Source organism: Leptonychotes weddellii, chromosome 3 (assembly GCF_054177405.1).
Source record: "Leptonychotes weddellii isolate Sample4059 chromosome 3, ASM5417740v2, whole genome shotgun sequence".
Lineage (NCBI taxonomy): Eukaryota > Metazoa > Chordata > Mammalia > Carnivora > Phocidae > Leptonychotes > Leptonychotes weddellii.
Window position 1 is genome coordinate 9,902,872 of NC_138371.1, and position 22,065 is coordinate 9,924,936.

Consider the following 22,065-nt stretch of genomic DNA (forward strand, 5'->3'; position numbering starts at 1 on the left):
GGAGGTTCCTCAAAAAATTAAAAATAGAGCTACCCTATGACCCAGCAATTGCACTCCTAAGTATTTATCCCAAAGACACAGATGTAGTGAAAAGAAGGGCCATATGTACCCCAATGTTCATAGCAGCAATGTCCACAATAGCCAAACTGTGGAAAGAGCTGACATGCCCTTCAACAGATGAATGGATAAAGAAGATGTAGTCCATATATACAACAGAGAAAGAATGAATACCCCACTTTTACATCAACATGGATGGGACTGGAGGAGATTATGCTAAGTGAAATAAGTCAAGTAGAGAAAGTCAATTATCACATGGTTTCACTTATTTGTGGAACATAAGGAATAGCCTGGAGGATGTTAGGAGAAGGAAGGGAAAAATGAAGGGGGGGGGAATTGGAGGGAGAGATGAACCATGAGAGACTACCCATTGGGTAGCATTAGAACAGATAATGGTGAAAGACACTGCCATTTACCAGGTACTTGGTGGGTCATCTCTTATTAAGAAAAGGAAAGAAAAGAAAAAAAAACACTTTTATGAAAGTATTTTTATAAACTAAAATAAAATAATAAAACTACAGACAATAAACAATTAAAAAGACTCAGGGAAATTTTCATGGTTCCCTAAAAAAAGTTTCAAGTTCCCTAAAAAGACTCAGGGAAAAAGACTCATGAAAAACAAAGAGAGACTGAGAATCTGTCACAGACCAAAGAAGACTGAGAGAGATGAACTAAATGTTCACCTCGAGGAGATCCCAGAATAGAACAGGGCCATTAGTGGGAAACCTGTGAAATCCAGTGAAGTCTGCAGTTTAATTCATAAGAAACTGCCGTGAAAAGGTCTCAGTCTTACTACATGTGCCAGGGTTGTGGAAGCTGGCCGCATGGGGACAGTTGGCTGAAGGGGACACAGGAACCCTCTGTACCATCTCTGCAACTTTTCTGCAAGTCTAAAATTACTCCAAAATAGAACAGAAATTTTTAAAATAAATAAAATATTGATGCACAAACTTGATGGCAGTCAAAGCAGACTATTATTATTGTCTTAGCTTAATCTTGCATTTCTCCTGTTTTCCAGCGGGGGGGGGGTGGAATTAACTTTTACAAGACCTTACTTCTCTACAACCAGATGCAAGAACCAGTTCTTCCACACATGGGTTCCAAAGGCCCCACCTAAGCCTCTCTGCTGTTTTCTCTCTCATGATGGAAGATTTCCTTTCATCTTTTTCTTGAAGTCTTCAAGGGAAGAAGAATCCAGAGAAAATCAAGTCACTCTGGGACATGACAGTGAGATATGTTTCCCTGGGTGGCTTCGACTTACTTCTACCTCTGTTACATACTCCTCACCACATTCTCCATCTCAACAAGAATCAGATAATGCTGCAAACATCATATAATCCCATCTGCTTCTTACCAGAGTCTCTCTGAAGGTCAAACCACCCCTAGCAACCTAAAATTTGGAGCAGAAACCATGAATTTATACTGGTAAATTCTTGTCAGGGTTTTGTTTGTTTTAAACAAATGGCTTGTGTGAAATGATGCCAAGTAAAGAACAACACGTGAGAATTAATCATGTGGATTGGGACTGCCCATGTCAGCATGTAGGAAGGAAGAAAAAAGTGAACCAAGACGTGTAAATGTCAACATTTTTCTTTTCGTTACAAGAATAATCTTTACTGTTAGCATTGCTTTTCATGTCAGTTTTCAAGTTGTGGGAGAGATTTTTTTTCCAGTTTATACTGGGGGGACAAAACATCGAAACACCAAGGAAAATTTCAACATCAATACTTCTTAGAAATCAGCATTGACAGTGTTCGCACACTCTACCAAAGCACCAAAAAAGATAAAAACGTAGAACCCTCTTATAACTTTGGGTGGAATAGAAATGAAAGATTATTAATCAACAACAAAGACAGAGGAGAGGTCCAATGCCCTTTCCATGATCAATGGAAATTCTGATAGACAATACCAGAACTTTGATTTTAAAAACTGAGAAATGGAAAGCTACAGACTCATCATTTCCTCTCTTATATTCTTTGTCTTTCTTTTTTAAACTGACTTACATAGATTTGAAAAGTCTTTCTAGGGTCAATTTAGATGTGGAAAAATCTACGAAAAGTGACCTACTTAAGGCTCAGTGATATTTTCACAGAAACTTTAGAGGTCGTCTGGGACAACCACTCATGTTTCAGATCTGAAATGGAGGCCCGAATCAGTTGAGTGGCTTTTCCAGGGTGAGTTTTCTAGTGAGAGGAGAACCAGGACTCCAGTGCAGATCTTCCAGTGCCATATTTGATGATCTATCGTCGACTGCTTGGCCTCTTTTCTGCTGATTTCACTTTGGGTGAAAAAGATAGAATGTTCAGATATGGAGAAAGGGTAAAGTAATTCATTATTGTGTTCAAAGAAAAGACATTTATAACCCTAAGAAGACCAAAAATGAAATAGGAGACAATAATTATCTACTACTGAAAAGCAACTGTTTTGTACTATTTGGTTTAGAAAAAAAGTGATGCTTTCAAAGCAAGATGTTTGAGCCCAAGATCTTCTTACCCTAGACAGTCTTCATCATCCCCTCTATGAATATTATAGGCTAAGTACATAGAGAATAAGGATGCCATGCCACTATCTTAATACCTGCTGCCAGAAATACTCTCAGTGAGGGACCTGTTTTCACAAACAAAAAAATATCATGGTAAGTGGGTAGACTCATCATATGCAAAGACAAGGATACGAAAGAGAAACCTAAAGTGTTTGCATTAAAAATCAACAGAAAATAACACCCCAAACCATAAAACTCCTAGAAGATAACATAAGAGAAAAATCTACATGACCTTTGGAAAGACAATGATTTTTGAGATATAACACCGAAGTCTCAAATCATAAGAGAAATAAGTTGAACTTCATTAAAATTGAAAACATATGCTCTGCAAAAGACAATGTCAAGAGAATGAGAAGGTAGGCCACAGACTGGAAGAAAATATTTGCAAAAGAGACATGTGATAAAGAATTAGTATCCAAAATATGCCAAGAACTCTTAAACATTAATAATGAAAACACAAACAACAGGATTAAAAAAATGGACCAAAGACACCTCACTAAAGAAGATATACAGATGTCAAAAAAGATATGAAAAGTGCCCCATAGCATATGTCATCAGGGAAATGTAAATTAAAGCAACATTGAGATATCACTCCACACCTATTAGAATGGCCAAAATCTAGAACACTGATGGCACCAAATGCTGGTGAGGGTGTAGAGCAACAGGAACTCTCATTCACTGATGGTGGGAATGCAAGAGGGTACAGCCACTTTGGAAGACAGTTGGGTGGTTTCTTATAAAAACTAAACGTACTCTTAACATATGATCCAGCAACTGTGCTCCTTGGTATTTATCCAAAGGAGTTGAAAATTTATGTCCACACAAAAACCTGCACATAGATATTTATAACAGCTTTATTCATAATTGCCAAAACTTGGAAGCAATCAAGATGTCCTTCAGTAGGTGAATGGGTAAAAAAACTGCGGTACATCTGACAATGGAGTATTATTTGGCACTACAATGAAATGAGCTATCCAGCCATTTAAAAACATGGAGTAACCATAAATGTATGTTACTTAGTGAAAGAAGCCAATTTGAAAAGGCTCCATACTGGGGCGCCTGGGTGGCTCAGTTGGTTAAGCATCTGCCCTCGGTTCAGGTCATGATCTCAGCGTCCTGGGATTGAGCCCCGTGCCAGGCTCCCTGCTCAGCAAGGAGTCTATTTCTCCCTCTCCCTCTTCCCCTCCCCTCCAAATAAATAAATAAAATCTTTTAAAAATTTTAAGAAAAAAGAAAGAAAGGTTCCATACTGTATGATTCCAACTCTATGACATTCTGGAAAAGGCAAAACTATGGAGACAGTAAAAAAATCAGTGGTTGCCAGGGGTTGGGGCAGGGGGGGAGGAATGAAAAGGGGGAAGACAGAGAATTTGCAGGGCAATGAAAATACTCTGTATGATACTATAATAATGGTTAAATTTCATTATACATTTGTCCAAACCCATAGAATGTACAATACCAACAGTGAAGACTAGTGTAAACTATGGACTATGGGTGATAATGACATGTCAATGGAGGTTTGTCAATTGTACCAAATGCAGCACTCTGGGGTTTTGGTGGGGAGGCTGTTCCTGCGTAGGGGCAGCAGTGGTATGCAAAATTTCTGCACCTTCCTCTCAATTTTGATCTGAAACTAAAATTGTGCTTTAAAAAAAAAGTCTTAATTTAAGAAATTAATAGAAATGTGGGTATGATGAGAGAATAAGTAAGGACAGTCAAGTCACCTGGAGCTGGACAAATCCCTTATACTGTCAGAAACACAGAAGAAGGCAGCAGACCTAGGAAGTAGGACCCCGCTGAGCAGATCAAGTTAGAGCCTAAGGAACTAAGCAATCACTGGCTCTCCCTCTATAGACATATATCATAGCGTGTGGTTAACGAAAGAGGGTCTGGTTTAGTGTTCAGCCAGTGGGGTGGGTTGTGTGGTTTGCAGGGCTTGATGAGGCTACTGAGAAGAATGAACTTCACTCATACAATAGCACCTGCCCTTTTCATCATATAGGCCCCGGAGCAAATAAGCAGGACTTCCTGGCGCCCCCGGGGGCTCAGTCGGTTAAGCATCCAAGTCTTGATCTCAGCTCAGGTCTTGATCTCAGGGTCGTGAGTTGGAGCCCCACATTGGGCTCCAGACTGGACATAAAGCCTACTTAAAAAAAAAAGAAAAATAGGACTTCCTACAGCTTTCAAACCTTCCCTTGTTTGTTTTCGAGATTTGTTTGCCTTGCACGTTGAGAGCTCATTCATGTTACTCTGGGGAATCTCAAGGAGAAAAGTACCTAGAGGAGGATCTCAATAATGACCCAGAAGGCCTCATAAGGCCTTTGGCAAATTAGTGAAGAAACTTGTCAGAATCGACTTAACTTATAAGAATCCTAGCGTGGGAGAGGAGGAAGGGGACCCACAGATAATGTAGGAAAGTGTTTTTTCTTTCAAGTGAGGAACCAATGACCACAAAAGGCAAATGACTGGCCCCAAATTTGTCATCTGGTTAGAGCCAGATCTCCTGACATTCAAATCAGTGCTGAAGACAACTGCATTTACTCCTTTTAAAACGTGCCTCTACCTCCACAACCATGTTCTCTAGTACGTTCACTGTTTCTGACATGAGAAAATGAAACACTCCTCCAGCATCGAGCCATCTCTTTCTTCGGTGGAAGCACATTCCCTGCACTAGCTCGTGTGAGCACAGCAGCACCTTGACACAGCTCAGAGCTCCATGACTCATGATCAGAGGGGAAAGGATTCCAGAAATTAGGAGACTCTAAGGAAAACACCTCTCAGACAAAGCCGGGGGAAACTGGTGGATGTTATCATGACAGCGCCAAATGTAACAATATATAAAATAAAAGTATCAACTGCAATAAAAAGCTGTCGTTCAAATAAAGTGTAGTTTCAGCAAATAAATGTCTTGCTTGTTAGCAGGAAGCTTTTTCTTTGTCCAAGTAGCACTTCCTAAAGCTAAAACATTTGCTTTCAGCATAGTTGTGTCAGCCTCCAATTTTGCAAATATTTTCAGACTTTATGAGGATTTTCCCAAGAATAAACATGATCCAGTTTGACTAATGTTGAAGGAAAAGTGCTCCAGTTGGCTGAATACTGGCCCCAAAGATAACCAGGTCCTCATCCCTACACCCTGTGAATGTCACCTTACAGAGCAGAAGGGACTCCACAGACTTGATAAGATTTTTTTTTTAAGATTTATTTATTTATTTGAGGGGGTGGAGAGGCAGAGGGAGAGGGAGAGAGAGAATTCTCAAGCAGACCCCGCAAAGCACAGAGCCCGACTCAGGGCTCACAACCCTGAGATGGTGACCTGAGCTGAAATCAAGAGTCGGACACTCAACCAACTGAGCCACCCAGGCGGCCCCAATGAAGGCTTTTGAGATAAGAAAATTATCCTGGATTATTAGGGTGGGCCCTAAATATAATCACAAGTGTCTTCAGAAGAGGGAGCGAGAAGATTTGATTACAGAACAGGCAGAAAGTGGAGCGACATGGAAGCAGGGGGTTGGAGGGATGTGGGGAAAGACCTGAGTCAAGACATGCACAAGGCCTTCAGAGTCTAGAAAAGGCAAGGACGTCTTTCTCCCCTCAGAGCCTCCAGAGGGAACCAGCTCTGCCCACACCTTGACTTTATCCCACGAGACTGATTTCAGACTCCAGGCCTCCAGAACCGAAGGACAACCGATGTGTATCAACGGGAGCCACCACGTTTGTGGTTCTTTGATACAGTGGCAAGAACAAACTAATATGGGTGCTGAACCGGACTGACTTCCACGCCATGATCAAGGCGCATTTCCATTTAAAGACAAAGAAGCAGAGACACACTGGGTAGAATCCCACAGAGTTGATACGGGGCCCGCGGGAGCCCTGCACCTCTGGTTTGGCCTCAAAGCCTCATTCAGCATCTGTTTGCACACTCGCCCAGGACATATTTCTCACACCACTTTCCTAGGTGCCCTAATCAGGAAGGCTTCGGGCCCTGGAGAATTTCCAAATTAATCAATGAGCCAAGACTACAATGTTACTGACAAACAGTAAACCACAAAGGAACTATTTCCAAGCAATTGCTTTTAGATACTGTTATAAGAGGGACTCTTCCCAGGAACTTTAGCAGAAAAGGAGTGTCACAAAGTTAAACTATTCTGCATCCTATAATTCCAGATTTTTCTTTTGAAAAACTGGTAGCAGAGAGACTACCTCTAGGAGTGAGCCAGTCCTGTCCAGTTGGTCAAATGCCACTTGGACGGGAGAGGTGGTGTCTATCCAGGCGCTCACCTCCAGGCCTGATGTCTGGTCTCTGTGTGGGGGCCCAGGCCTCAACACCTCCCAGGAGAAAGAGCACTTCCTTCCTGAAGCTCAAGGAGGCGAGGCCGCCTGAGCGTTGGTCAATGGCGGGATAGCTCATTTCATCCCTTACTTATTTCTTTCACCTCTGTTACTTTGTAAATAGAAAGAGCTGAGAAGCAAAGCAGTGAAGACAGTTAACAAAGGCTGAAGGCATCTGTCAGAGAATGGCAAAGAGTTGAGCTGCTTCCTGTTTTCCCCATTTCACAGGAAAGCGCTTGCCAGCCCCCCCACCCCACCCCACCGCATCCAAAGTCAACAGAAATTAATATCTGGCCACCAGGGGAAGGAATGTGAGGAGGGAAACCGTTCAACAGTTCTTGACACAGAAGAATGATGAATAGCATCATTGGCCCCGCAATCTGCATTCTGTTCCTTTCACTCACGTCTTATCTTATTATTACAAAACATTTAAACATTGATTCCTATGCCACCCTCATATAAGCAAATAGTGCTATTTTTTCAAAACCAGTGGAGAAACTGAGTCAACTAGCATTCTCAAACCACAAAGCTTATTTCTAGTACACGCGAGTTTAGCTGTGCTTTACCCACACTGCCCTGCTTTCTCATTCATTTCATTAATATCTTTGGCATTCAAGAAGGGTGTCCTGTGGGTAGAGGATCTCCATGTCTTAGTGCATCATCTGTCTAGACTCTAACCTGTGGTTTTCCTAGCTAAAATTGGTACCCAAAACTTGCATACTCTTTTCTTTTTTTTTCTTCTTTTTTTTAAGATTTATTTATTTAGGGGCACCTGGGTGGCTCAGTTGTTAAGCGTCTGCCTTTGGCTTGGGTCATGATCCCGGGGTTCTGGGATCGAGCCCCGCATCGGGCTCCCTGCTCGGCGGGAAGCCTGCTTCTCCCTCTCCCACTCCCCCTGCTTGTGTTCCCTCTCTCGCTGTCTTTCTCTGTCAAACAAATAAATAAAATCTTTAAAAAAAAAAAAGATTTATTTATTTATTTATTTGAGAGAGAGAGAGAGAGAGAGAGAGAAACTGAGCTGGGGAGTCCGGGGGGGCGGGGAGGGCAGAGGGAGAGAAAAACCCAAACAGGCCCTGGGCTGAGCGTGGAGCAAACACAGGGCTCCTTCCCAGGACCCTGAGATCATGACATGAGCCAAAACCAAGAGTCAGACGCTTAAGCCACTGCATCACCCAGGTGCCCCGTAAACTCTTTTCTTAAACCTTGGCTTTGCCTCAAGAAAAGAAAGTAATGTATTAGAGTCCACGCAAACTTTCAATGTATGAAGAGTCTATGAATAAGGCAGGTTTCTCTCTTCCCTCCAGATTCTCCTGCATATGCAAACAAGGAATGGTTCTTAAGAAAACTGTTCTCAACAGTCAGCCCAGTGATGTCAGTTAGGGGAAATAGGTTACTTTCACTCAAACAGCATGGTGCGATGTGCTTCTGCCTGGGCTTCCGCTGTGGCCAAGAGCTGCTGGGCAGATGGAGGGGTCCACAGGCATCCTGGAGAAGCAGCCACTCCCCTCCACTCACCCATCCACCATCGTGGGTTTGCAGCCCTATTCTTGGAACTGCAGCTCATAGCACCAACAGTGAAGAAGAATTCATGTTTTGTTAAGAATCAATTCCCAAAGTTGGATGGCCAGCCGGTGAAGCTGCAACTCCCATGAGCCTACTGGTCCACTTCTCTGCTCCTAAGAAGGCAGCCCTGGAGAAAGGAAAGGAGAAAAGCCTTGAACCTACCCTCAGAATGAACTAATACCCCCTCAAAGAGAATCTTACTCCCATTAGTCGCCAGCTTTCTCCAGTGGCTTCCTCAAAGATAAGGCTGTAATCTAGCTGTCTGGGCCTCAGAATGCATTTCTTAGCTCACAGAGGCTGACTAACCCCTCCTGTGGGGCAGGGAACCCTGAATGAACATTGCCCTTTGTGGGATGCACTGGGAATCTGCCAGGAGCTCAGGGCCTTATTTCTGTAAGATAGAATTATTCTGCTTTGGCTCCCGGAGCAGCATGGCAGGGACAGACTGCATGACCGAGCCAGCCGGTGGCCTGCCCTGGGGCTCTGACCCAGCAGCCACACAGGTGACACTGAGCTGCATGCTGAGGCTGGCCCCATTGACATCTGGGGTCACATAATTCTTTGTTGTGGGGGTGTCCTGGGCATTGTAAGATGTTCTGCAGCAACCAACAGAGCCCACCACCAGTTATGAGAACCAAGTATGTCTTGGACATTGCCAAATATCTCCTGGAGTCAAAATCTTCCCTGATTGAGGGTCCCCGCTATGGAGCTTCAGAAACAATAAACAACTGTACCCGTGTCTTTCCCCTGGTGTCCCCGAACCTGCTCCTCCTGCTTCTTCTCCACTGCAGATCATCATGACTGCAGACCCCACCCTCACTCCTCACCCTCTGTCTCGTCCCCCCACCTCACATCCACTCCCAAGCTCCCACCACTTTGCCCCTGAAACCCTCCTTGACCACCCTGCCTTCCCTGCCCTCCACTAGCAGCTCATCCTCTCCCTCAGGGGGCTCTGTTGACCTCCTGCCCTGGTCTCAGCTCTCCCATCCATTTTCCTGCTTCTTGTAGCAACTGGGCAATTTGTGTCAAATGGGAATCTCGCCCCATTGCTCCTGTGGTTTGCTCTTCAGTGGTTTCCCACCAGCTCATGTTCAAAGTCCCAGTCCCTAGGAGGTCCCCTATAACGTGCTCTCTATGACCTCTCCACCTCATCTCCTGACATGTCCCACTTTCCTCCCGGCTCACCAGGATGATGATGTTCTCCACGCAGGGCACCAAAACTGTAGCCTTCCTGCCTTGGCACGTGTTTCTCCTTCTCTCTCAAGTGTCCTCCAGCACTTTGTCTCAAATGTCTTCCCACCTTCTGCTCCAAGTTCCCATCCTTCTGGAGCCTTCGCTGACCCCCCCCCCCCCCCCCCCCCCCGCACTGGCCCAGAAAACAACCCTACTGTTGCACTCCCCGTGTTCAGCCACCAGGTGGCAGCGCAGGGCTGTGTTTAAGAGCTGCAGCTCAGGGGCCAAGCTACCTAAATTCAAGAGCCAGTTCTGCCTACTACTAGTTCAATGACCCTGGGTAGATCACCTAATGCTGCTGTGTGCCTCTTTGTCTTTACCTGTAAGATGGAGGTAAACCAGAATTTATATCATGGAATCGTTGCATGGATTCTATGAACTAATATATGAAGAGTGCTCAGAAAGTCCCTTGGTAGCCACGCAGTAAGAGCTAACTGTTGTTATAATTTTCTGTTGAGGTGTCCACCTCTCCGAGCACGCAGTTTACTGTTTCATGCTTAAACATGAACACCAGAAAGTCCACTTCACAAGAGCCTCTTAATTCTCTGCTAGGGGTTTCACATTTTCCCAATTTTTTGCAATGTTTCCTGTCACACATACCCCTGCCCAGTGACTCACTTGTTCAAACCCTTTGCTTTGGTTATTTCCTCATCAGAGAGGACTTTGGAGAGTTCAGATCTGATCACACCACTCCCCTGCTTCAAAGTCCTGTCTGGTTCACGACTGCCTGGAAGATGAAGTCTGGCTTTCCTAGGCTTAGCAAAGATCCTCGGCAAGGTGGGTGGGGGGGGGGGCGGGGAAGAGAAGAGAAAAGAAAAGAAAAGCATCAAATCACAAAGGAAGAGAGCAAGAGAAGAAGAAAGGAATGGAAAACTATAAAAATAGCCAGAAAACAAGTAACAGAATTTAAGTACATACCTATCAATAATTACTTTAAATCAATCAAAAGACATAAAATGGTTGAATCAATTTAAAAAAAAAAAGACCTATCTATATGCTGCTTACAAGAGACTCAATTTAGGTGTAAGGACACACAGAGACTAAAAGTGAAGGAATAGAAAAAGATATTTCATACAAATGGAAACCAAAAGAAAGCTGGAGTAGCTATACTTACATCAGATAAAATAAACTCTGAAACAAAAAACAATAATGAGACAAAGATGGACACTACATAATCATAAAGAGGTCAATCCAATGAGAGGGTATAACATTTGTAAGTATTTACGCACCCAACATAGGAGCACCTAAATACATAAAGCAATTATTAACAGACCTAAAGGAAGAAATAGTTAGCAATACAATAGTAGGGGATTTTAATACCTCATTTACGTCAATGGAGAGATCATACAGACAGAATCAATAAGGAAACATTGGCCTTAAACAACACATTGGACCAGATGGGTTTAATAAACATATAAGGAACAGTCCATCCAAAAATAAGAGAATACACACACATTCTTTTCAAGTGTACATGGAACATTCTCCAGCATAGATCATATGTTAGGCCAGAAAACAAGTTTTAATAAATTTAAGAGTACTGAAATCATATCAAGCATCTTTTCTGACCACAGAGGTATGAAACTAGAAATGAAGAAAACTGGAAAATTCACAAATATGTGGAGATTAAACAACATGTTACCAAACAACCAATGGGTCAAAGAAGAAATCAAAAGAGAAATCAAAAAATACTTTGAGACAAATGGAAATGTAATACACCAAAACTTATGAGATGCAGTTCTAAAGGGAAAGTTCATAGCAATAAATGCTCACATCAACAAACAAGAAAAATCCCAAATAAACAATGTAAATTTATACCTCAAGGAACTAGAAAAAGAAGAACTGTAGCCTAAAGTTAGTAGAAGGAAGGAGATAACAAAGATCAGAGCAGAAATAAATGAAATAGAGACTAAAAAAACAACAGAAACGATCAATAAAACTAAGAGCTGGTTCTTTGGAAAGATAAACAAAATTGGCAAACCTTTAGCCAGACTCATCAAGAAAAAAAGAGGACTCAAATAAATAAAATCAGAAATGAAAGAGGAGATGTTACAACTGATAACATAGAAATACAAACGATAATAAGAGACTTTTACTTTTTTTAAAGGGTAGTTTATGGTAGAATCTGTATGTCCATATGTTCAAGGATGCTCACTGAAGCACTGTTGACAATATCAACAAACTGGACACAACCTAAATGCCCATTAATGGTGAGAAAGTTATAAAAACAACTATAGTAAATCTATAAGATGGAAAACTTTGCAAGAATTTCCAAAAGATATGGAGAGACAGAGAGATGGCATGCAGTACTAACAAGTGAAAAACGAAAGTTGCACAGAAGTATATAGATAGAACTTAGTCTCGCTTTGCAAATATTAACTACATGTTAGTAAAGGTGTAGAAAAAAAAAACAGAGTAGCTACCAAATGTAAATGTGATTATATTTAAGTGATGAGATTCACAGTGAACTTTTGCTTTTTACTTTGTCCACTGCTGGACCATTTACATTTCTCCATTATCATGATTTACTTTCATGATATAAAATCAACACTGGTTTAGATAGAGTGGTAGACAGATGTGCACATTCTCTGTAAGGCTGCATTGCCCTATAGTCTGTCTTAGCAGAGTCACATTACCCAGGAAAAAATAAGACATGAATGTTCACTGCAATCTCTTAGCAAAGTTCAAAAGTGGGAAGCAAACTATAAAAGTCAGGGGAAAACATCCTGAGCATGTTTACTCTCCCGTCTCTCGAGTACCCGCTGCATGGAGCATGGCCAACCTCTTCATCTCCTCACCTTCTGAAAATGACCCATGAATTCCCAAAGAACTCAGCCTTGGCTCTCTTCTTGCAGGATCCTACCTATTTTCTTTCCTCATCTAATCCTTCTCTGTCCTCCAAACACAAATCAATTTTGTCTTTCTGAACTTCTTTCAGTTTTCCACTCTCAGAACTGGCAGACAAACTCAAAACCTGAGGGGTGGAGGGGAGGCCATGCATATTGATCCATGACTAGCATGTATCTGTGGAACACATGCTCTCTCTCTCTCTCTTTTTTAAAAAAAGATTTTATTTATTTATTTGACAGAGAGAAAGAGAGAGAGAGTGAACACAGCAGGGGGAGCGGGAGAGGGAGAAGCAGACTCCCCACTGAGCAGGGAGCCCAATGTAGGGCTTGATCCCAGGACCATGGTATCATGACCTGAGCAGAAGGCAGATGCTTAACCGACTGAGCCACCCAGGCGCCCCCACATGCTACCTCTTTTATAAGGTACGATGCCCACACCTACATACCATAGTAATTCCACTTCAGTAATTTTCCCTATAAATAAGTAAGACACAAGAAGCTAAGAGCACAACGTGCCTGGGTGGCTCAGTCGTTAAGCGTCTGCCTTTGGCTAAAGTCATGATCCCAGGATCCTGGGATCGAGCCCACATTGGGCTCCCTGCTCAGCGGGAAGCTTGCTTCTCCCTCTCCTTCTGCTGCTGCTCCCCCTGCTTGTGCTCTCTCTCTCTCTCTCTCTCTCTCTGTGTGTAAAATAAATAAATAAAATCCTTAATTTAAAAATAATAAAAAAAAGAGGCTAAAGGCAAAAAAAAAAAAAAGAAAAGAAGAGATCTTCTAAGGTGGTTATCACTGTTTGATTTAAAGTGCCCACATTTAACAAAATAGCTCATGCTCTTTTGAAAACAAAGAACAGTAACAGTGTTAAACGATTAAGATACCATTTTCCCTGCTAGAAAAACAGAGCCTGGGGAAATGGCCATAAAGGTGCATTACAGCCAATTATTAAACTTTGCCCTTTACTGAATATGGCGCACTCTCCTCTCTTGGGCTATGTGCCAAAGGGTCAGCACAGAAATGTTGGATGATTATCCAGTGTGCCATTAACTCTTATTTTGCATAATTATTATTTAAGCGGATTAACATTCTGTGTGCTCTCTCTGCAGGCAGCTTTCCTCTCGAGACCAGAACTTATGCAGAACATCACAAAAGTGCTTCAGCCCCAACTAGTAATCACAGTTGACATTCCTGCAAAGGCACACGGTTCCCAGTTAAAATATTAAATGAAACCTTGCGTGGGACTAGTCATCTTCAACTTTTAAGAAGTGACTTCTGTTATCAAATATTTCCTGAGAGTAGGTTTTGAGAAAGAAAGGGAACACATGAGTCACTGAAGACAGGTGAAAACGTGAGCCCTCCCCAGCACCACCACCAACCTAAGGCACAGAAGAGGAACAGGAGTGAGGACACCAACATCAACCGTGATCTTCCTCACCTATTGCTTCAAGCTAATCCTTCCAGAGCCTCTCCTGGTCTTCAGCCAATTGCCCTCATAAATTAGCACCATCAGGACACACAGCACTCCTGCTCACACCTATGCAGACATAGTCATCAACATCAGACACTGCAGAAAGCTTCTGGCTAGGGGATGTGCTAAGAGTCCTCCTTTGTAAACTTTAGACTGAAAAATAGAATTGGTGCTCAGTGAATCCCAAACATGTCAAGAAATGTTGCTGTGATCAGAGTCTTAACCAAAAAATGTCCAACGAAGAGAGTTGTCCTTGAATGCAGAATATGCTGTGACAATGTGATTGTGAAGATATACACTTAATAAGCTATTTTTAAAAACTAATGAAGCTTTATTTTTCATTATCAAAAAAAAAAAAAAAAGCCACCAGAAAAGTTATTTCTGTCTGGGAAAAGAAGAAAAAGTATTTTTCTAAACACTGCTCTCTTTTATTAGTTATGTGCCACTTTATTTCATATATATATGTACATACATATATATCCATATATTTCATATATACATATATATTTCATATATATGTATGTACATATATATATGATTTTTTTCAAGTGCAGAAATATGAATGAAGGAATAACAAGGAAAGAAAAGAAGGAGCGAAGTCAAGAGTGAGTTTCATTCAGAAAAAGGACACCGTGAGGTCTTAATAAGAAATCTCAAATTTAGACTTGATATCTCCAAAAGCAATCTCTGCAAAACAAGGATGAAAAAACATTATGGAGTTGTAATTTGGGTTTTTGAGACCAGTCACAGCATGAGAAGACACAGAGAGGCAGATGGCTACACCTCCAATCAGATCTCAGAACAAGAGGTCGTGTGTGTGTCTCGGGGGCCTTTGGTCAAACCATTTTTCTCTTCCACTTGAATGGACCCTATTCAAAAGTCTTTGTTAGCAAACATGGCCTTGAGAGATGGCTAAGTAGGATGAGAGAAGAACAATTTAAAATATGTGAAAAAGATGTCTACTTTGAAGAAGAATAATTTACATGGATCATTGAAAACATGACATCTGAATTTCCACAAGATAGGACTGTGAAAATCTATCTCTTCTGGACAAGACAAAAGGTCATTTATCATGGTACAGGTGAAGTTCTTCTCCTCCAATCTTACCTGCCTCTCTTTGGCATTATGCACAATTTAGTGTTTGGAGGAATTATTGGGTCCATCTTTCACTATGCATCAAAATAAGGTAGATGGAAGAAGGGGGGAAATGCACGTAAAGAAAGGTTTTTCATAATGGATGTATTTTTCCTCTAGGAAGAAAACTGCTCAGGGTGGACCAGTAGGAACCAATTTGAGAAGCTGAACTCTGGGAAGCTCCAGGAAGGACAAGTAACTATCAACATTTTACTTGGCTGAAGTGCCGATGGCTTTTGTTTGATTATTTTCTTGCTTGCTTATTTATACTCCACTTGATTTCACAAAGGACTTGAGATGGCTTACAAAAAACACACAGAAAGATAAAGAGTTGAAAACATGATGGCAAGGGAGCACTAAGAGGAAATCACACTAAGAGGAAAAACTAATATAGAAAAACAGACATGATGCAGTCCTGCTCTTCACTGGAGTGGACAGAAAAATTGACTCTAAGCTTCTCCCCAACCAAAGTCAGGCAGAGAAAGCTATGAGACCCATTTAACATTTTATCCAGAGTGTGTTAAGTGCATGCACAAGAAATGTGTTCAGAAGAAACTTTTTTTTTTAAATATTTTATTTATTTATTTGACAGAGACATAGCGAGAGAGGTAACACAAGCAGGGGGCAGCGGCAGAGGGAGAAGCAGGCTCCCTGCTGAGAAAGGAGCCCAATGTGGGACTCAATCCCAGGACCCTGGGACCATGACTTGAGCCGAAGGCAAATGCTTAATGACTGAGCCACCCAGGCACCCCCAGAAGATAACTTTTACAGGGAGGGATACCGGATTATGACTTCCATTCAATAAGTTGGACTAACTGATTCCTTCTTGGGCCCAAAAAGACAATCATAGGGGCTCCTGGGTGGCTCAGTTGGTTAAGCGTTTGACTCTCGGTTTTGGCTCAGGTCATGATCTCAGGGTTCTGGGATCAAGCCCTGCGTGAGGTCCCACACTCAGTGGGGAGTCCACTTCTGTCCCTCTCCCTCTGCCCCTTCCCCTACGTGCCATGCAAACATATATGTACTCTCTCGCTCACTCTCAAATAAATAAATAAATCTTAAAACAAAACAAAAAAAAAGATAATCATAATGTTGCTGTGCCTTTCATGAACAGACATTTCTCCAAAGAAGACATACAGATGGCCAACAGACACATGAAAAGATGTTCAACATCACTCCTTATATCAGGGAAATGCAAATCAAAACCACAATGAGACCACCTCACACCTGTCTGAATGGCTAAAATCAACAACACAAGAACAACTGTTGGCGAGGATGTGGAGAAAAAGGAAACTCGTGCACTGTTGGTGGGAATGCAAGCTGGTGCAGCCACAGTGGAAAACAGTATGGAGTTTCCTCAAAAAGTTCAGAGTAGAACTACCCTACAACCCAGCAATTGCACTACTGGGTATTCATCCAAAGAATACAAAAACACTAATTCAAAAGGGATACATGCACACCTATGTTTATGGTAGCATTATTTACAATAGCCTTATGGAAGCAGCTCAAGTGTCCATCAGTAGATGAATGGATAAAGAAGATATGGTATATATATACAATGGAATATTATTAAGCTGTAAAAGAGAATGAGATCTTGCCATTTGCAACAACAGGGATGGATCTAGAGAGTATAATGCTGCACAAAGTAAGTCAGTCAGAGAGAGACAAATACCATATGATTTCACTCATGTGGAATTTAAGAAACAAAACAAATGAACAGGGGAAAAAATGAGAGACAAACTAAAAAACAGACTTTTAACTGCAGAGAACAAACAGATGGTGACCAAAAGGGAGGTGGGAGGTAGGTGAAATAGGTGAAGGAGACTGACAGTACACTTATCTTGATGAGCACTGGGTGATGTATGGAACTGTTGAATCAATCACTATATTGTACACCTGAAATTAATATAACCCTGTATGTTAACTACACTGGAATTAATTTTTTTAAAGTTGTGTCTTTCTCATTTTAAAAATAATTTTTAATAATTTCACAGTATGTATATGTATCCATATCAATTATATAGTCCTATTGAGGAAGGTCTTATATGGTATTAAACTGTACATAAATTGCATAATGCTTTATCTTGCTGTATCTACTCCCTGTTTGTGAGATCTATATCCATGTTGACTCAGTTGTAACTAGTTCACGTTTTGTTTCCTCTTTCCCTCTACTGGGAATCAATTTGTTTAACTTTTTTATTAACCTTGCATTTTTGAAAATTATCAACAAATACACATACATTTTCAAGTACCCCTTGCTTAGTTAATCCTACCAAATTCTTTAAAATACTTAATTCCTTATTTATAAAATTGTTCTAGGAAATATTTTTTTAAAAAGAAAGCTGCCTGGCTCATTTTATAAGGCAAGTTTTAATATTGATTCCATACTAGGTAGGGACCATACCAGAAAAAAAAAAAATGTGTAGGGCCATTTCACTTACAAAATTCACTACTTCAATGGACTGAAGGAGAAAAGTTAAGACTACTTCAACTTATACATAAAAAGCATCTCATAAAACTGGACAACTTTTTATGTTTTTGGTTTTTTTTTAAAGTACCCCTTAGCTACCTAGAAATGTCCAAGGAATCTACAGTGAACCTTATATTTAATGGAGAGGCTTTAGGTATATTGCCATTACTATCAGGAATAAGACAAAGATTCCTAGAAATAGTAATGGAATCAACTGAGAAATCATTAGAGCTAGTGAGAGAGCTCAGCACAGTGACCACATATTGGACCAAATGAAAGAAATCAATAGCAATTCTTTATATACTACTCTTAAATGCAGGGTACTTAACCCCTGTATTAGCTTCCTAGGGCTGCTGTAACAAGGAATCACAAATTGGGTGGCTTAAAACAGCAGAAATTTATTATCTCATAGTCTGGAGGCCAGAAGTCAGAAATCCAGATGCCTGCTCCCTCTGAAAACCACGGAAGAACCCTTCCTTGCCTTTTTCTAGCTTCTGCTGGTTTTCTGGCAATCTGGCATTCCTCAGCTTACACCTGCACAACTCCAATCTCCGAGGCTGTTACCGCATGACATTCCCCATGTGTGTCTGTCCTCACATGGCCGAGTTTCTCTAAGGACGCCAGTCCTATGGTATTTGGAGATAAGACCTTTCAGGAGGTCACTAAGGATAAATAAAGGCTTAAGGGTGCGGCTCTAATCTAATATGAGTGGTGTTATCCTTATAAGAAGAGAAAGAGACACCAGGGATGCACACACCCAGAGAAAAGGCCACGTGAGGACCCAGCCAGATATCTTCAAGCCCAGGAGAAAGGCCTCGGGAAAAACCAAACCTCCCCAAGCTTAGATCTTGGACTTCAGCCTTCAGAACTGTGAGAAAACAACTTGCTGTGACTTAAGCCATCTAGCCTGTGGTGGTTTGCTACCACAGCCCTAGGAAACTAATATAGTATGCCACTTTTGGCAGATGATATCCTTACAAGAAGTAAGTTACAAAGTCGTTGAGTATGTTATATTACATTTCTTAGTAACTGACCCTTGAAATTTACCTAATATAAAAACTAAATATTATAAGACTAATTTTCTTTATCACAGGAGGTTCAGTTCAATATCATCTGATTTTAGTTTAATTAGTCTAACAAATATAAAAGAGAAATAATTTACTCGAATCAGCTGAAAATGAGGGAGACATTTAAGGCCCATGTTATTACTTCAGGGTCTTGCCAAGGCATAAAGACACTTGCTTGTTGAGAGAACTTGAATCATAGATTAAACAGAAGTCAGTAAGGCTCTGTTTTAACTTGAGGCATCTTTATCAAACAGGTCATATAACCTCTAACAGCAAAGAGAACCAGAAGTCAGGTCCAAAGAAAAAAATTGAGATAGACCAAATCTTACCTTTCCAACATTGAAAGGCAAGCCAAGTCAACCATCATTGTCCACCTGTTCATCCTTCCCAGCACACTCCCATCCTTCTCATTGATGTTCACCTTCTCCCTCCCCAGACAGCCAGTAAACACAATCCCAGGACATTCTGTGCATAAGTATCTACTGAGGATTCTTATGTCTTTGCTTTGGCTGCTTTGAAGTGACCAAAGGTCTTTTGGATGGTAACACTCAAACCTGTGATAACCTGGATCATAGAATCCACAGAGGGTAAAGTAAACACAAGGGCAAAGTCCCAGGAGTCACGGTTGACCCAACGATCAAGAAGGAACAGACAGAAGGAGATGGAGGCAAGCCTTCCCAGAAACAACTGTATTTGAGAACATATCTTCGCAAATCACTAGATCTTACAAATGAGTGAAGAAAAAACTCATGTGTTGAGTCATAAAATTCATAATCTGAGTGCATATGTGTGTATATGTGTGCATATATATAAGTATATAAATATTATGTATAACATATACCACATACATAAGCTGATATGTATATATCCAAATATATGTATAACATATGTAAGATAACATCTATGACATAAATAAACAATGTTAAATATGAGTAACATGTAAACATATAAAACATATAGGTTATATACATATGTTATAATTAGTGTCTACTTATTCTAATAATATTATTAGCAAACTGTAATGTGTGCCAAGCCTTATGGATCCATACAAAGCATATTTTTAGTCTACAATCTGAATCCATTAGTATTCTTAGAAATGAATGCGAAAGATCAAGATCAGGTAAGTAGACCAAAAAGACAATTTTTTCAAGTCTAGATCTTTTCAGGTTAGCAAATCAAGGAAACGTGCCACTCCTCCAAACACCCACGTCGAGGGAGTAAAATAAATATACTGTAGGACACCTGGGTGGCTCAGTCAGTTGAGTGTGACTCTTGGTTTCAGCTCAAGGTCATGGTCTCAGGGTCGTGGGATCGAGCCCCGTGATGGGCTCCATGCTGGGCATGGGGCCTGCTTGGGATTCTCTCTCTCTCTCCATCTGCCCATCCTCCCGTCAAATAAATAAATGAATGTGTACGTACATACAGGACAAACGGGATCGGAGTGATTTGTGAGAGAATTTATTGTGTGATTTATTGGGTGGCTTTTTTACATTGTTATCACGTCCCTTCACTCCTTCACCTTACAGAGTGAGACAAACGACCTTAAAGGAAATGGTCAGGTCCTCACCGTGTTGACCATATTTAATATGAATTTTAAAACAGGCTGCCTTTTACAGTATCCCAAAGCTCTCAGAAACAAGAATAGAAGTCACTATGTATCGTTACATCACTGTATTATCCGAGGCTGCCCTAACCAAAGACCATAGACTCACTGACTTAAACACCAAGGATTTATTTCCCAGTTCTGGAGGCTGGGAAGTCTGAGATCAAGATGCCAGTGTGGTTGGGCTCTGGTGAGAGCTCTCTTTTCACTTGCAAATGGCCACCTTCTTGCTGTACCCTCACAGGGCAGAGAGAATTCTAGCATCTCTTCCTCTTTTTATGAGGGCACTAATCCCATCATGAGGTCACACCCTCAGGACCTTAACCAAACCTAATTACCTCTCAAAGACACCATCTCCAAATACCATCATGTTGGGAGTTAGGGCTTCCACCATGAATGGGGGGTGCATTATTCAGTCCACAGCAATCACCATTGGTATCTTGCCTATTTTGTGATTGCAGACATGGCCCTCGCGTGGTGGGTTTTGTATTATGGTTTTATCACTCATACGTACACGTCCGGTTTCCATTTGCCATTGTATCAGGTCCTCATTGTCTTTCCAGAATTGCTGGCATAGCTTCAGCTCTCTCCATGAACCAGTTAACTCTGTATGTTGCATTAAACACCCCCTCTCAAAAACCACCAGCCCGTAGCGCTGTCACATTAGAGCCTCACCAGCAACACCCGTGTGCTTTAAGCGAGTTACTTAACCTCTCTCTCTGTGTAATGGGCATAATAATATGGCTTCCATCAAAACATGTACGTTCTTAGAAGAATGCTTGGCTTTTAAGGGCAATGTGAATGCTAGTCGTTGCTGTCACTATAAATTGTATGCCCTGTCTTGTCATTGCTTATCTCCAACTATACTCAGACTCTGTATTTCGGTCACACTCACAGCTTGCAAGCTCCCATATATGTCTTGAACTTTCTCATCCCTCACTTTTTTGCCCTTCTCCTTGAAATATCTGCCCTCAATCATCTCTACCTGTCAAGACTTCACTAATTCTTTAAAACACACCCCCAAATGTCATGTCTTTCTTGAAGTTATTCCAGTCCATTACACTCATTCTCCATCCAACCAATGTGGACTCCCTCCTGCCATGACACACCACATCACTGCCTTTTGACATGTTCATTATTCTGCCTTGTGTATTTGTGTATGACTAGACTGTAATCACACAAGGCATAATTAATTGTGTATTGACAGCCCCAACCCATGAAGGAACATAATTAATGTTAGCTTAATGAAAATAACTCTAAGAATAAAACAGTAACAACTGTTCAGAGTTTATTTTTGTACTTTATTAAGAGATTTTTAGGGGAGTATCTAGAAAGCTTCTGTGGCCACAGAAAGGACAGAACATTTATGGTAAATACAGAAAGATGTCATGTCTAGATAGAAAAAAAACATGAAGGGAACACAGTAGAAGTCACGGTTGCTGAGCTCAATCATCAAGAGGTTCTCTCTCTTTTTTCTTGGATGACATTGTATACAATGTCCACGTGACGATTTTTCAAATGACCAAAGTTACTTAAACTCAGAGCATGAGAACCGAGGGGGAAGTTGCCATAAAGCCCAAGGAGACAGCGGGAACAGACAGATGGGCGGAGGGGAGCCCAAGCGATGGCAGCACCTGCACCCGGGCCGCCTAGCAGCAACATTGCTTCTTGCAACAGCTCTTCTGCTGGCAACAGCTCTTCTGCTGGCAACAGCCCTTCCCACCGCCGCAGCCATGCGAGCCGCAGCCACACGAGCCAC

The 22,065-nt window shown here is 41.4% G+C and overlaps 1 long non-coding RNA gene across 2 annotated transcripts; it reads right to left on the reverse strand.

The window, feature by feature from the left end:
• Positions 1-1,669: 1,669 nt before the first annotated feature.
• LOC145720445 (uncharacterized) lies at positions 1,670-22,055 on the reverse strand. Of its 2 annotated transcripts, XR_014143352.1 has the most exons (5): positions 19,033-22,055; positions 10,839-10,855; positions 10,343-10,492; positions 8,444-8,618; positions 1,670-2,335 (listed from the first exon to the last, which is right to left on the reverse strand). It is a non-coding gene; the product is annotated as an uncharacterized LOC145720445 (long non-coding RNA). The 2 variants fall into 2 exon arrangements; XR_014143351.1 differs by lacking the exon at positions 1,670-2,335 and having other exon boundaries at positions 7,931-8,618.
• Positions 22,056-22,065: the final 10 nt, after the last annotated feature.